This window comes from Cupressus sempervirens, chromosome 10 (assembly GCF_028749045.1).
Source record: "Cupressus sempervirens isolate cs-2001-9-10 chromosome 10, ASM2874904v1, whole genome shotgun sequence".
Classification (NCBI taxonomy): domain Eukaryota; kingdom Viridiplantae; phylum Streptophyta; class Pinopsida; order Cupressales; family Cupressaceae; genus Cupressus; species Cupressus sempervirens.
The window spans coordinates 725,376,143-725,382,864 of NC_143127.1; positions in this window are offsets into that span (position 1 = coordinate 725,376,143).

Genomic DNA, 6,722 nt, shown 5'->3' on the forward strand with positions numbered 1-6,722 from the left:
CCCCCAAGAATGATTTCACTTCTGAGTCTTTTGATAGTGATTGCCAACCTATGAGAAAGAAGAGATTACCTAAGTCTACCCGCAACCCTCTTATCCCTCCCCATATCTCTAACACCATAGAGGCTACCTCAACTATAAATGGCTGTGAGGACATCACTTCCCTAGGAAATAACTCAACAAAGACACTAGGAAGAAAGGGAAGCACAACCATTGTAAGGCCAGACTACAAAGGCTACAACATTCTATGAAAGACTTGGATAATAATCATATTGGTATCTACAAGAGATTCAAAGCTTTGGTGGAGTTTTCCACCAAGGTCATGCACTCTGTGGCCACAACCTTATACTTCCTGCTAGTTAATAAGGAGGACAAGGACTTAGGAAAAGCTACTAAGACCACCCAATCCATCTATGGGTTTTTGCCAAAGGATTGGATAAAGACCATCATGGACAACCCAATTAAGGTGGAGATGCAAGATGTAGAAAAGGATGCTCCTGAGGAAAAAGAAGGGAAAGCAATGGTAGGAATAGGGAAACTAGTCTAGGTTCTAGTACTTTTCAATGCATTTTTTTATGCTTAGTACTATGAACTTGATATCCCATGGGGTTTTAGATTTTATGGTTATGTCAATTAATAGCAACATTTTTTTAAGGAGTTGCTGGTCCATTTTATAGTATATTATGGATATTAGACTAAGGTATCATAGTACAATTAATCATGTTGTCAACATATTTTGTTTCTTGAAGTTTAAATATGGCATAGGTTAGATAATTGGAGGTTACCTCTAGCTGGTTGTTTAGCCTTTTTTTTTCTTTCAATTAGCCACCCCATCCTTCTTGGCTTTTATCTAATACTTAAAAAATTGTCCTCGACTTTGATATTGCATCTGATCCACCTATCTATGTACTATCACCATCTATGTTTTCCTATCTATTTTTATCATTATCAATCTTTTCACCTCTCTACCCCTCTTTTTTCTTTATATTATTAATCTTTCCCACTCTCCCCTTAACCCCTCACTCTCTTCTTATCTCTCATTATAATTATTTGTCCATGTAACAATATGAAATGAACAACCTAGATATCTAGAATCAATAATTTAAAATTTTCCCTATCTCAACATCTTTATCTGCTCCTCTCCATCTTACTTTATATTTATATATCTATGTATTTTTATATTAATGGCTCTCTCTCATTCACACATTCTCCCTGTCTACTTCCCTATACTTCTAATAACTCTCTCCCCCCCACCTCTCTCTCTCTCTCTCTCTCTCTCTCTCTCTCTCTCTCTCTCTCCATATATATATATATATATATATATATATATATATATATCACTATATTTCTGTATTAATAGCTCTCTCTCATTCACACATTCTCCCTATCTACCTCCCTATACTTCTCCTCCCTCCCTCCCTCCCTCTCTCTCTCTCTCTCTCTCTCTCTCTCTCTCTCTCTCTCTCTCTCTCTCTCTCTCAACACACACACAAAAAAAAAACACAAACACACAGATTTATCCATTGCTACCTCTTTGTTATATCCTTCTTTGTATTTTCTCTATTTGTATTTCATCTTCTAAATGTGTTTATCTAATTATATACACATCTTTAGTCAACATATTTATTACATAAAGAAAGTTTTTAATCACGCAAGAAAAAAATAGCCTATCGACAACAAATAATATATGATTTCTCTTGGTATTTTGGCATGAGTGAAATGAAGAGTCAATGGCAAAATTTTAGATTTATTTTTATTTTTAACACAAAAAATTCACTACTAATAAAGGTAAATCTATTGGAATTACAATAGGAAAGGTAAACTTCTTGGTGCGGGGGGGCGGGGAGCGTGGTTGTGTGAATTAGTAGTTTAAACTTGAACCCATGAAACTTTCACCACACATCCATCACATTAATTAATTGAGTAAACTAAAATAACATTTAAAGTACATACATCTAAATCATGAAAACATGTAAGCATTCACACACATAACACCAAGTATAATTACCCAAAAACCCCCAAGTGAGAAGGTAAAACTAGGGTGCGAATGACACCTACAAATGTTCACTGTACTATAGTAATAAATTGTATCTAATGAAGGTTTCAATGTTTTGACCGTCAAACATGATCTACCCAATAAAAGGTCTACCATGTTAAAGGCTTACAAAGACTATTAGGTCTCACCTTCTTAGAGGATTTCAACACCATGTTAGTAGTGTGCCTTGTTAGAGGACTTCAACTTACAAATAAGTGAGCATCTTTTTAAATGATTTCATACAGCCTATTAGGACTACTCTATTAAGACATTTGACTAAAATCACATGTTAAAATGTCTCTCATAGATCGTATGGTTGGTACTTGCTTCACTAATAATAGTGTTCTTCTAATTTTTTGCATAACTAACTTCTCTTAAAATCATGGTATAAAAATCAAATGTGAGTCCTTTTATTCAATCCTGGGGTTTTAGGTTTTGGTCTCATACTTTTGGTACCTCTTAAAATCTGTGTAAAGCCTTAGGTCTTGCCCTTTTATTTTATCCTGGTGTGAAAGTTTTAAAAAAGTGAATGTTCTTTTCCCACCTACTTTGAGGTCATTGTTGAGTCCTTTTGAAAATTTTTATCCCACCATTGGATCTTGTTTGAATCCATGGTTGTCACATACTCACTATAAAAAGTTATGAGGTTATTTCCTATAGCGATGTAGAAACCACTGGAGAACTATGTTGTGGTACTAAAAAATGAAGTCTGGCACCAAAAAAAGTGTGTTAATTTGAAAACATCATGGTCAACTACTACATCCCAAGATTGTCAGTATTAAAAAGGATGCACAAGGAGAAACTCACAAATGGTTTCACTGGAGTCCAAGTTTCTCTGGTGATTCACTAAGTCGCTACCAAAAAATCTATGCAACCTGCCAATAGCAACATAGTAAGTGCCTAGATTTTAAAGAAAGCAATAACCTTTTTAAGGTTGATGTGACTGAGAAAATTCCCATGCAGTCTCATAAATATGCACGACCACCTTCTCTAACACCAATATTAATTGGTTAAGTTTCAATCAATGTATCTTTTGTTATCTGTCACAAAATTTTTGAATCTGTCAGAGTTGGCTACTTCACTACCCAAAAAATCATCAATTTTCCAGTAGCAACATAGCGAGGGTCTGGTCATTGCAAAAGATGGAATTATTTTAAAATAGGCAATGATTTTGAGGATCCCAAGGAAGATATTTTTCAAGATTTTCTTTTATTTTGATGAAGGGTGTGTCATTCATATATATTACGGTGGCAATGATTTTGATGGGTTATCGGAAGTCATTATCTCACTAGCTGGAAAGTTGGTGATTTTGCCAGTAGCGATGTAGCGACCTGCCTGACAATAACAAACACTGCAAGGTCGATGAAGTGTGGTGTCACTAAAAGTTTAAAATAATATATATATGTCATTACATGTTAAGCCAACTTAGCACCAGTGGTAACCTAGACCCACTCCCCATGCATAAAATATGCAAAGAATTCAGATTGTCAGATCAAGCATTGATCAATGATAGTCACTAACTTGCTATGAAAAGATGTGTGAAAGATTATGTATAGTGAGCTAGCGAATGAGTGGCACACCATTATTCTCTTAAGAGTTGTATCAAATGTCTGCCACATGATCAAAGCAAAATCAGTGGTTATCACTATCTCGCTATAGCAAGATGATTGAAAGTTATGCATAGTGAGGTAGCAACTTGATGACACGTGTCCCTAGTCATCAGTGGGCCTAGATTGAAATGCCAACATTGAAGAAAAGGTACAGATGGTAGTAGCTTATTTTTTTGACTGTTAGTGTGCTAAGAAGAAAAGTGAGTCAACCTACTTTTCATTCTTGGATTGTAGGATTTTTCAAGGATCAATGACACATATTTAAAAGGAAGTGTGATGCCACTTTGTTTTTCTATTCTACGCATTTCTAATGAATGAAATTTTTGCATGTGAGAAAAATAGAGTATAATATAGGATATTTCATTACTTCTAGTCTCACAGAAACAAAGATTTTACATTTTTTGAGCACAAGAGCCTGTTGATCATATTGTGTTAAGCCTGGCAAGGACATGAAGAAATTCCTCATTTGTTTGAGAGAAATTACAAAGGTTCAGAGAAGAACAAGTTTGGTAAGTCAACTAATTACTCATAATACAACCTCTGTAGCATTCTAGTTCCTATTATTATGATCAAGATGCCTCCTAAGAAAATATTTTCTGGGCAAGTTAATTATATGGACAGGAATGTCCATGACAATTTGCTAGAATTACTCCCAAAATCCACCATAGAGCCTGCACAAGTTAAAAGGTTGATTTCCTTAAACCATAGGCTTAAGATTGCTGATGGCCTATATGACAAGGGGAACTGGGTTAGGGATGCAGCAAATATGCAAACTAGACTTGTCTTGTTTAAAAAGTTGTTTCTAGAGAGGAATTTATTTTCCCCACATGCTAATGTTTGTAATTTTGATTTGGGAAAGCTAGTAGTTCCAAGTGTTTTCATGGATTATGATTTTATTGAAGCCATTTCCAAGAATTATGACCAAGATATTAGGGTGGTGAGAAGAAATTATGGTGTGCCTCTGATCTTAATTAGTCCTGAAGAAATTAGAGAGGTTTTTCACCAAGAACCATTGTCTGATTACCATGTGCCAATTAATCTGGCAAAACTAGAAAATGAATACAAAGCAAAGAACGATGTGATTGGGGGAGGTGCACAAAGGGCACACATTGGCATAATAGGAGCTTTACTAGTGATTATTGCAGGCTCTAGGGAGCCTTTTAAGAAGAGTCTTTTCACTTCTCGAGCTGTAGAGATATACAAGACCCTATGTTGTATTTTTGGTGAAGATGAACAGGATTTCATGCCCATTGGCCTTATGTATATGATGGTTCAAATTGCTTCCTTTGGTGTAGATGTTATTTTTTATTTTGCATCCTATTTGGCTAAAGAAATTCATACTAGTTTAGTTGGAATTGCGAAGGGCAAAGTGGAGAAAACTTTTGGCCACTATTCTCTATTGATGCATATGTTCTTGTTTAAAGGGGTGACATATTTTGGTAATGAGATGGAATTGAACAAAGAGGAAAATGGGGAAGCATTTCTAGTCTAGTTGTGGAGTCCAAATATGACCTAGGATGTTGATAATGCTAGTTTTGTTAGATTTGATGGATATTTTGCCTCCAAATTGAGATGCCTCATATTAAGTGACAACCCCAGGATCCCCAAGGCACTGATGAGTCTCATTAGGCCTATGGATAGACCCCATAATTTTAAAGTTTCACATAATTGGGGAGATATTATTCCCTACTCTATTTCTACTATTTTTAGAATTTACGGTTTTAAGGGGAGTCCTCATGTCTTCCCCTACCAAGTACCTTTGAAGGTAGGAATGGCTGAAGTTTTGTGGCAATTACAAGGAGTAGAAGAAATGTTTCTATTGAAAAGGAAACTATGGTCAATTTTCCCTACCTGCACATTGGCCCATCAGTTTTTGATTACCAAAGGGGGTTGGCTCTATTTTCATAAAATTTTGGATCAGTACAAAATGGTTGTTTCCCATCCCCATTTTTGTGATACTGAAGGGTTTTATAATTGGACTTTGAGACATAGGATTAAATTGGGAAGTATCAAACATGACTCATATTATCTAAAGGACATTATAAGGAATTATTTCTCCTTGCAGGAATGGGAAACTAAGAAATAAAAATGGAGAGTCTACTCCTAGGTTTTAGAATTCATTCATTGTTTTGATAAAAAATAAAGTCCTCTAGATAATGCAAACATAAAGGCTGATAAAATAAATAAGTTCATGAATACCTTCCCTAGAATAATGGAAGCTATGAATGAGAAGAAATAATTTTTTATTGATTCATTCCAAAATAAGGTTAGTGAGGTCATGAGGAGGCTGGTTTTTACTCCTAATGTGGAAGCTAGTCAAATAATTGTACAAAAGAAGCTTGGTTACACTATAATTCAAAATAAAAGGGCTCCTATAGATAAGGGCAAGCAAATAATAGGATCCACTAGTGTAGCCTAGGAGGAGAGTCCTAAGAAACCTATTCCCAAGAGGCAGAAGGTAATGAAAGAAGATAGGCCTCAAGTTGAGGAATATTCACCCACTCAATCCGGTTTGAGGATTAGAGAAGAACAAATGAGTTGTGAGAAAATTGAGCAAATGGGATCACAGGGAGGTATCTTTATTACTCAAGCAGAATTGGATGAGGGTAACCCTCCAACCTCACTTACCAAGTTTTGATCTAACAATAGCTGACTATAGAGGTAGTGAATTGGACCTTGTGTTAGAATAGGCAAGTCATCAATTTTTTACTAATGACAACTTTATGAAATCTAGAGCTTTCAAGTAGTTTGCATGGAGGGCAAACATGAATATTTTTGAAGAGAGATGTAAAAGGTTAAAAATAGAGCATCCAGAAATGGATGAAGCTTCCATCTAGAAATAAAAAGAAGAAGAAATGATAAAATAATTTCAGAATATAATCCCCAAGGATGGGAGGCAAATGGTGAAGGCATCTAACATTTTATTGTTAGCAAATTGGGATATTGTTGATGCCTTAGTTTTCAGTTCTGTTTCAAAAAAATTGAATTTGCAAGATCAAAACAAAAAGGACTTCAAGGGCACTATATTTATTGAGGATCAAGTTGCATTGGTTAGTTGGTCATTAAGAAGAGGATCTAGA